Source organism: Gadus macrocephalus, chromosome 12 (genome assembly GCF_031168955.1).
Source record: "Gadus macrocephalus chromosome 12, ASM3116895v1".
In the NCBI taxonomy this organism is placed as follows: domain Eukaryota; kingdom Metazoa; phylum Chordata; class Actinopteri; order Gadiformes; family Gadidae; genus Gadus; species Gadus macrocephalus.
In genome coordinates this window covers 3,208,359-3,219,222 of record NC_082393.1, presented here as the reverse complement: position 1 = coordinate 3,219,222, position 10,864 = coordinate 3,208,359, and positions in this window count along the sequence as shown.

Sequence of the window (10,864 nt, the reverse complement as noted above, 5' to 3'; positions counted from 1 at the left end):
AATGAGTCTGGTCTCAGAGAAGTCCTTACATCTCCAAGAGAGATTTTTTATAGTCCCTGATAGAGAGCTTGATACTTACACTTAAGCAAAAAAAAAATTAACCTGATTGCTCTGGACTTTTGAATTGATCAAAGTGAACCCTAAAGAGGTTTGGTGAAGGCATCACCTCCGTTCAGACAGAGACAGGGAACCAGGAGTTCATTGGGTTTGACTACCTCTTTCTTTGATCTGGGTGGACGTTGTGGATGCTGATGTCTCCCCCTGTCTGTCACCTCCGAGTCAATTATCAACTATGTCAGACTTGGCCTTCAAAAGTACAAAGTGTTGCTTTCTGAGGAGTTCTTTTTTTTTACCACTGAAGCCCGTAGGACTGTAGCACTAGCCTTACTTTCATCAAAGTTCTCCAAAAAGTAATTTAATATGATTGCGTAAAATGGCGAAAAATCAATTTCTAATCATATGCTTTTAATTGTGTGCACATTTTACGTTTCACGCCATTTCTTATCTTGGATTAATAATTGAATGATACAAATTATGAATCCATATAGTCTGGAGTATAAACAAAGCTATACTAAACTAACAAAAAATTATACGCATTATTTATAAATGGAAATCATTCCAGTGGACAGAAGGAGAAGTTTCAAAGATAAAACCTCAAACCTTAAAACGTTAAAACCTCACCCTCAACCTTAAAACGTGTTCATCTCTTCCATCTCCACACAATGTACATCTGTTCTGGATGTACTCGCTGCAGTGTGTTTCTAAGGGGACCTGTAGTGGACAAAGGCCTGTGTGAGCACCGTCGGTAGCACTTTGTGTGATCACCCTTTCGAAAAGCCAGTCGAATCACACAAGAGGATGTAAACGCTGATTAGCCTTTGAGGGAAGGTCCGCCACGCCGAAAAGGGAGGATCTGTCTCAAACAGAGGTCGCCGCCCCGCCCATTACTTCATCAAAGGGGGGGTGGACTGGAGGAGTTCTGTGACCTCATCACGTTATCAGTGGGCCAAAGTCAATCAAACCATCATGCTGCTAGGAAGGAAGGAAAATCATGTAATAAAAGAAAGGGTCAAAACAATAAAAAATAATGAGATAAAATTGAACGGTGAAAAATGCCAGAAATACTGAAGAAACGGGTTGTTAAAACTGAACAGAGAGCCAATTGAAGGGGCGAGTACAACGTGATGTTTCTTTTGCTTTTGAACAGCTACAGACGAGTAAACAATGAATCGTTAAGCGTGATACACGCGCCTGATGGTGCATCACACACCAGAATGGAACGCACGTTTGTCAGACAGTCACTAAAACACTTGTCACTCGTCACAACCACCAATGTGGTTATGACGAGCCTGTGGACCACAGGAATAGACAGTGGAAGCCATTGCGGCGATCACCACACAATACTGTTGTTAAAGAGCAATCATTCAAACATGATGAAACTTGATTGTGCTTTCGAGTGTGAGACGACGTTTATAATTGATCGCCTTCTTTCATTATTGTTTTTAGACAAATGTGTGTGTGCTGCAAACAAGCCTGACACAAGTAGAAATGTAAACGAGAAGAAGAGGGAAGAGGCAGACAGGACACATGGTGTGTTTGTCGAGCTGATGCTCTAGTGCTGAAGGACAGCTCCTTCACTGTCCACTGCGGTTCATAGTGACACTCTGGGCTCTCACACAGATTGTTCCGTTCACTGTGAAGGGACGACAAACTAGACATACATTACAGCATAGACGTGGTTAGGCAGAACGGGGACCAGGTCTGAATCCCAATCAGCTCTGGACAAGCATGTGAAAAGGGTTTGACTCTGGTTTGGAGCCCGTGTGGCTGAGGATAATCTTATGGAAATCATACAAAGAAAGAGTTCTAAACTAAGTACAAGACTTGCATACTTCATCAAACATTATTAGCGGTTCGATTTGGACAACAATAGTGTGGGCCCACAATAGTGTTACGCTGAAGGTGGTCTTAAACCATTTTAGTTTGGTTGTTTTTGATATTTGCCTCCAAGGTATTGAAGCCATTGGCTCTGCATGCCAAGATATTTTTGCGTTTTTTTTTCAGCCCTTAAAATATATTTTTACACAGGTTTATAATTATGTTTCCTGGATGGCAGTGTTGAGAATTTTGGGTTTACAACGGTAACAGGCATATCCAACGTGATTCTTTGGCTCACTCTCTTGCCTTCTCCTAATCACATATCACACACATTTGACATTATTCTAGATACATTCCACGTATTCTTAACAAGTTTCTTACTTAAACGTGTTTTGGCCGAGAATTGAGTTGGCTCGGTTGTTTGTTAGAATGTGACTTTGATACAGCATGCATATTAACACAAAGACACGTTCTCCCTCTTCCATCTACATTGCATTATGAAACACTGTGAGGACTCTGGAACTCCAACCACTTTGATGGCTTTCCTAATCTACCACCATCGCCGCCGCCATCTGCCTTGACTGCAAACGCAAAAAGTTGCAGAGTTCACCCTCTGTTTAATATCTTCTTCCACCTTTTCCCAGGCCCATGTTTTCAGCCCAGCCTATTAGGAAGGCATTGAAGCTGAGCCCAGCCTCCCCCAGCCTCCCCCTCCCCCCCCCACCCCATTAACGCATGGGCCTTCTTTTTCAGAGCGCAATCAACTGCTGTCCAGCTTTCCACCTTAGTGCCAAAAAACAAAAGGCTTTTCCACTGCTGCCCCTGGAAAGGGAATTATTATCAGTGCGGGTGGAACACGAAAGCCTAAAAGGTAATCCTTGACATAATTGCAATTTGGGACCTGGCTTCCCCACCACGCCCCTCTCGTTTGATGCCTCTCGTGTTTGTTTGTGCCTCGCGAGGACCCCGCGGACGACTCCCGAAGGAAGGTGTGCTGCTGATGATGGCGGTGTCTACGCACAGCCTTACACCTGGAACCGCTCAATCAAACCGTCCTGCTTGGAGCTTTTGAACCTGGGCGTTGGGTGAACGGACACGCACGCGACACCTGGAATCATCGTGATCAGGGATTTCCTCGTGTCACGGGGAGATGGCCGTGGAATCCCCCTGTGTGTTAAGGGGCTATGATTGGACGCCGTTCCCCGGGAAGGATGCGAGTCACAAGGACAACCGGCCCCTGGCCTGTTTCTGACTGCGGCCGTCTGACAGATAACGTCATGTCCCATCCGTCGCGTTAAGGGTTCCTCGTCTAATTATAGCACCCCATTACCCGACCGGCCATCCCAGGGGAAGACGATGGGTGATTCCCTGGTGTTTCCTCGGCCGCCGACGGCCTCGGATCAGCCCGTTAACTCCCAAGCAGGCATAATTCCCTCATCCCTCAGCCGGCGATATGGAATCCAATTCCTCCAGTCTGAACAGTGTGACCAGTGTCAATCGCTTTGCAACCTTTGCCGGGACCCCGAAATAAATCAACGACCGCAAAATAAACTTCCTCAAGAAGCCGAGCCCCGTTCAGAGCGATTAAAAGGAAGTGTCGTCTGCAAAAAAGGGGGCCACTTTGTTCCCCGCAGCGCCGGGAGAACTCGGTGGCTTTTAAACCCAGGGGGACCCTTGACGGTGAGGTAGCAGCGCTGAGGCCAAAGCTGCAGATCTGCATGAGCTCTTTCTACTTCCTGAACGGTGGGAATCCCCGACAGAGTGGAACCTCCAGAGGATTCCCATCTCACCAGGAGACCCCTTTATTTTAACGGTGGGATCCAGGTTAAAACTAACAACAAGTTTCTATTTTTGGCCCGACTAAAATCAGCACCGGCACATACTGGTGTGATGCAACCGAAATAACTCAATAAACTTTTAAGAGGGGGGTTTATTACCTATGGAGGTACTTGTGTGGTCTCGCTTTCATAAAAAAAAAAAGAGGCCTAATTTTCCACTCAGGCTCTGGAAAGTGATTCCACAACAAACTTCAGGAGGGTTGCTGCTGCTTTCTGGGTCTCTGGGCTCGGAGACCTGCGGCAGGGAGTCTGGAGAGCCCGCGCTACTGGAGAAGCTCAGTGGAGCTCTTACTCGCTGGCGCCGCTCCCTGCCTTGGCTTCAGGGAGGCTTTTCTTTCCCTCTCTTACAAGGCCTCAACTGTTAACTACACCGCGAGGGCTGCTAATCTTAAGGTCATAACGAAGCACAAACAAACACACAAAAACGACTACAGATGAGACAAAAGATTCATTCCCAAAGCGGTCTTTGAGCAGGTTTACATTTTTATTTATTGACATTTACATTTACATTAGGGCCTTTAGATGCTTTTATCCAAAGTGACTTACAATAAAGTACATTTGTCAGAAGAAAGAGAAGCAATAAATCGATTAAACTACAGTAAGGATGTTAATAGAACCAAATACCAACTATACAATAACTTACATTTAAATATTAATAATTATTATTACGTTAGAGCGAATGCATTTCGTACAGATCTTATTTCTCCAGGACCAGGTTGCAGTTGTAACCCTCCTACAGAAGGTAATCGTCTGTAATGCACCTTTTGATCCGGCCCACATTCAGGCCTGCGCCTTCGCTGCAGCGGCGTTTTGTAATCTCAGTTATTACACTTCAGATTTCCCCTCGCTCAGGTGCCAAGCGTCTACTCAAGGGCCTGCGCATGATCACCGTGCAGCGGCCGAAGGAAGCACAGGGAAACAAGGGCTCTATTGTAAAAAAAAATAAAAGATTGAAAACATCCCGCCACCGCAGCCACCAGCAACACTTGACTGAAGGGCCCCAGCTCACTCCAGGGGTCGATTCTCATTACAGGGGCCGTGATACACAAGGGGATAGCAGAGAGAAGCTGTGTGGAGGGCCTGTGCTACTGTTTAGACGAAGGCCCTGTGAAGGAGAGTGCAGGAGAAGGCCTTAAAAGCAGCTCATCTGAACTAAGGTATTATACATAATCAATAAAGTCTTTATTTTATGTCGAAGCTGATACGAGATATCCCGAACACAATTCTCATAAGTAATGAAACGGTATGTACTGAGTGAATCATTACGGTACGTGGAACAAGATATTTCCTACAGTTAGTTAATATGTAATGCTAGATGTTTGAGGAGACATCGCCCCACATAGACAACACACCTCATTTATAAATTACAAAGTAAAATTATTTTATAATTTTTACATTGTAATTTTTAATGTTTGCAGTTTTGGCATGGTCATCTGTATTACATAAAACAAATATATTTCCTTCACGCTGCCAGCCTCGTCGACGGCGAGGAACAGAACAAAATGTAATTTCAAAAAATTGTTTTGAGTGTCATAACAAAGCCTGAACCTCCGTGTTCAGCGCTATCGTCAGCACGAAATAACAAATCGTGCCGTAACAAATGTAACAAATAGGACCGCCGTAGCCTGCTGCCAGCACACACAGAAACTTGGTACAAGGACAATAGCACGTCACGCGTGGCCGAGTGGAGCGGCAGAACGCGGAGCAGAGGACTGAACACCCTCGTAGGATCAGCTGTGTGTTTTATCAACGGGGGGACTGGGGGGGAAAGAGAAGGAGAGCTGGTTCCTGTTCCCTCGCTCCACACCTCATCATGGTATGCAATGGCCTTGATGTGTCATGAGAAACTGACTTACCGCGGCGCTGTGTGTGTGTGTGTGCGATGTTTTACGTTTATTTTTGAATTTCTTTCTTTATGATGAGTTGTTGAGGTTATTAATATTATTATTATTATTATGAGAACTCCCGGTTTCTTTGAGATGATATGATTGTTTTGTTTTGTTAGCCGTCGCTGTTTTAGCGCTCAAACCGTGACCAGGTTGATCGAACTGCAATAACAATCGATGACATCACTCCTTCCACATCGCATTCATCAGAGACGATATCTAGGGAGAGAGGGAGAGAGAGAGAGAGAGAGAGAGAGAGAGAGAGAGAGAGAGAGAGAGAGAGAGAGAGAGAGAGAGAGAGAGAGAGAGAGAGAGAGAGAGAGAGGAAAGTGGTGCTCCAACAGCCCGTACCTCATACATTCCGGCCTTCAGCATGCATTGCCTCTGATGGACTTCATTTGACCATTGCAGAGCAGAATATATTTTTAAGAATCCGGTTCTATTTTGGAGACCGTCCCTTTCCGTTTTGTAATGCTTACAATGCTGCAGCCACCGTGATTTGTAAAACAGCCCAGCAAACTTCAACCTTGAATCAACCACAAGCTTGTGCAAACACGCACGCACACACACACACACACACACACACACACACACACACCACACACACACACACACACACACACACACACACACACACACACACACACACACACACACACACACACACACACACACACACACATGCACTCATACACACATCATACAATATGGAAAGTGAACCTCTACCATCTCTCCTACCTGCCTCCTCCCCCATGTTTGTCTGTCTGTCTGTGTCTGAAAAGTTATCTGTCACCTCCCAAAGCGCCCGTCATGATTGTCAACTTTCATCAAATCTCTTCTCCTCCCACTCATTTTACGTACGGACATAGATATATGAAAGAAGATTGTTCAAAACCCGGCAGAGCACAGTGGAACACTTACCGTTGTGGGATATCTGAATCCAGTGCTCAAAGAGGGTGTTTGGGGTTTGTGTCTTGGATTGAGTTGCCACAGTTATTAAATATACATTCAGGCTGGCTTTTATTTTCGGATATGTCCTTAGCCACAGACCTTTTGGAACATGGTCAAGTCATGGGTTCAAATCCCGGTCTTTTCCTGCTGACGGGGAAGGGCCGTTCGGAGGTCACCGAATGTCCTTCGGTTTATTGCCGGAAATGTTCCTTTTGCAGTTCAGGACACACCTAAATATTCATTAAGTGCATTCCAGCTCCATTCATAAGCTTCAGAGGATGTTACAAACAGTCATGCAAAGCACACGTAGACACACTTACTCACACACACACACACACACACACACACACACACACACACACACACACACACACACCACACACACACACACACACACACACACACACACACACACACACACACACACACACACACACACGATCACAACAGGTTTACTGATCAAACTCCTACTCCTACACTTCTAGGTAATTGCTGTGATTACGAAACAGGGTTGATGGGATGAGGGATAGTTTGGTTGGGGCCCAGAATGTGTTATTTGCAATTGCTGGTGACAATCCTCGGTTGTAGTTTTAAATGCCTTCAGGTTGGTCATGCTGATGTGATTACATCAAGTGGGGCTCCGGTGAGAGGCCACCTTCCTACACAACTTCCTACCTAACCCGTCTGGAAGTCATGTGAAGCCGGTGAATCACTGTACAGCAGAATCCCCGAGAGGGGATTCAGGAGTGTAGCTACCGTGGAAATCAATCGGATTCCAAACAGAGTCGGAGTGGGAGGTGAGAAGAGGTATCGCACCAGCGAAGACATGAGGATTGTCAAGCCATGTCTCGCTCAAGAGCACGTCAGCACAACACTCCCTCATATACAAACTCATTTAGCAGATGTATTTATCACAACCGACTCACGGTAAATTCTGATTCATGCCTACAGGTGAACAAGTGAGCATTGGGATTCAAACCAAGAACCTTTCGTCCGACACTTTTGCCAGTAGACTATTCTGCTGCTGTCAAACTCTCACATCTTAACTCTGGTACCTCCACTGCTGATCTTGTATCGATACCATTGATGGTCTTCAAGAAATTGTGAAAAAGTGACAAAGACGTGTGATACTGTCAATTTCCCTGGGAGTCACACATGCTTGTTCTCCCCTTACAATGCAGTTTGGCGCAGTACAGATATTTACCAAACGATAAATATTCTGCGGCCTGTTCCAACATGTTCCTGCTCTAACGTAAGCTTCTGAAGAAGCCATCTATAAATGATGACAGCCTGCAGGTTTGACTCTTCAATGAGTCAACAAAGAGCAGGAGATTTTAAGATTAGGAAAAGATTGATGTTCAACAGGGAGTTAAACACAAGTTTCCCCCTTCTAGACGATTTTGAGCCGATGAATATCATACCACACCAATATCATATCCAACAACCGTTGTTTCGTTGACCGGAAAGATTCTTCCATCTCTGCATCCTACCGTAACCCCCCCAAAGAAGGTTATTTGTGGTCCTCATCAGGCCCAACCATCACAGAGGGGGGGTGATATTTGTCAAAAGTATTGCATTTCATAAACATTGCCAAAAATAAGTGAGGGCTAGAGCTGTGGTTCTCAAACTGTGGGACACGACCCATGAATCCAGTAACGTTTATAAAAAAACGATAACGTGCAACCATCGTACATATTTAATACACTTATTTTACGCAATAGTGCGTGGGTCCAGGGCCAAAAGCACCTCCACAGGTGTTGGGGCCGCACCGAAACGTTGAGGAACCCCTGGTCCGGAGGAAGGCTTTCTGAGCCTTAGACCAAATTAGCCACCGCTTGACCGGTTCCCAATGAGTCCCATCGCTCAGGACGGCCACAAAGAGACACGCCAACCCCCCGGCATGATGCGAGGCTGGCACTAACGCGACCTTTGATATGATCAGCCATAGCTATTCTGTGCACGCACCTCCGCACAAAGAGAGAACAGGGGTGGTGGTGCTCGTTAAAGAAGCTGCGTTTTACTCGCTTTGGGGACTACTGGCACCGAGCTTTTTAAACAATAAGGGGGTGACTAACACAAATGAATGCCAAAAAGGAAGCGAAAAAAGCAGGGAGAGAAGGGGGTGGGTTTGGGTTCCTAGACGTAGAGAAAGTGGCATTGTTTTGTTCTTTTCGGGGGGGGCAACAGCAGGGGTGGGTTACCACGAGGACGGGGCGACGTCACACATGCTTCCCCTGCAGCCACTGGGAGAGGGACGAGAGAGTGCCAGCACCCCGCATTAACAGCCCTCCCTCCACCCCATCTCCCCCCCCCCCCCCCCCCACCCCTTCCAAGACCTTTGAAGTCCAAGCAAAGGCCACCTCATCGATCATTGATTTAAAGGAGCACTTTTGTTTTATTTCACTTTGCCTCCTTTGCCGCCTCCCCCCTTAGCTCTCCATTCAGTGGGCCGGCCGTCTTTGTTAGGATTGTTCCAGTGAACCTGTCATGAGGCTCCGTGGCTCCATTGGGAGGCGGGTGTACCAGAGTCCCAGGCTGGAAATCACGGCTGAAATCCACAGAACGGCCGACGATGTGTGTGTGGACACAACAACCTTTTGTCAGCCTTAGCATGGGATAAGATTAGTTTTACTTGATTTGTTTTTATCATTTAATGTCCGTCCTCATGAGTTAAATGAGCAGCATAATTAGAGTAAGGGTCGGTTGCGTTGCACAAGAAATCATTACAATTTAGGGTTCGGCGCTTTTTAACAACACGAACGCCCCCTGATTCGTTTTTTCCAAACACCGTTTTTAATTGACAAACACAACTTCTAATGTTCTCCGTGCAGCGGGCAAACTGTTGTTGCAGGTTCCTCTGTGAACAGGCCTCTCCTGTCAACAACAACAACAACAACAGCAACAAAGGCTGACGTTTGGGGATTAATGGAACGTAAAGCGCGCACACACACCCAACCTCTTAACATACTCAGCACCTCCCTTTGGACAATAATAACTCGCCGGAGGTGCGAGGCAAAAAACGTTCGGTTTATTTTTAGCCCGTGAAAAAGGAAACAAGGGCATTAAATCCTGGTGATGTCAGAAGGGAGGTTCAACATGAAACCGCGGACGCACCGGGAATGAAAAGTAGGTAGCGGTTTACGTAAGAGAATTTTATAACGTGTGAATTTTATTTCGTTGAACGATTCCTTGTTCCATGATGATAGTTCCAAGTGGATGGGCTGTAGCTCCTGTCTGACACTTCTGCTGGGTCCATGCAACACCAAATTGTGTGTCCATAATGTGCGCACTTATTGTATGTGCCCTGGCACTTAAAATGAGTGTGTAGTATTGTGTAGCATCCTATCCTAGCTCTCTTTGTTGCAAACAGGGAATGGGTTAACCTAACGATTGCTAGTGCTTGGCACTTGTTTCAATGAACATCCTTACTGGACCGATATATCGTTTCTCTTTCTCCTGACAAATGTACTACTTGTAAGTCGCTTTGGATAAAAGCGTCTGGTAAATGCCCCTAAATGTTAATGTAAAATATAGACGATATATCCGGGTGACCATAGCTCTCATCTACATTTCATGACATGACTCTGGAGCTTCAGGGGGATGGATCTGGTCGCCTTCCACCCCGGAGCCCATGACGTAAGGGCTACGTGCGACAATAAATCTGTCCAAATGCAATTCGATGTTGGCACAGCGAAATATCATTTAAATAAAAGGAGATTTAATGCGGGGGATCGGATCGGGGCCAAAGCACGACTATCGGAAAGAGCGGGGGATGTGTAGGACCGCGGAGAACGCTCACTCACGGCGGCCCCATTTCCTAAAAGCATATTTATTCACTGCACTATTTGTTTGTTTATTAAGCAGCTGAGACAATACGTATAGTGCACCGGAGACAGAAGGGAGCTCACTGGCATTTCCCTTGGTGGGTTCGGGAAGTCATGGCTCCCTAAAGTAAAATACACCAAAGGAACTGCATTATGCCCTCCTGCGCTATAATGTAGACCGTTACCTGAGACCTCTCCATGCTGATCGCCTAGTCCCCGATCTTATCCCCCGGGGAAGGGACTCCCTGGGTTCCATTCTCTCAGGGGGCCGTGCTGACTACAGTGCTGAAGGGGATACTGGGCCTGCGATGGATGACCTAATGCTTTCCATACTTTCTCCTTAACTTTTTACAGAGCTGCAGCTCCCAGAGGAGTTCACATCCCCCGGCCCCTGAGAAAGGTTTGCTCAGGGGCCAAAGTGGCCCCTGATAGGTCGGTCGGATGGAAGGGTTTACGTTTCATTTGGAGAGGCTTCCTCCTCGTTCAG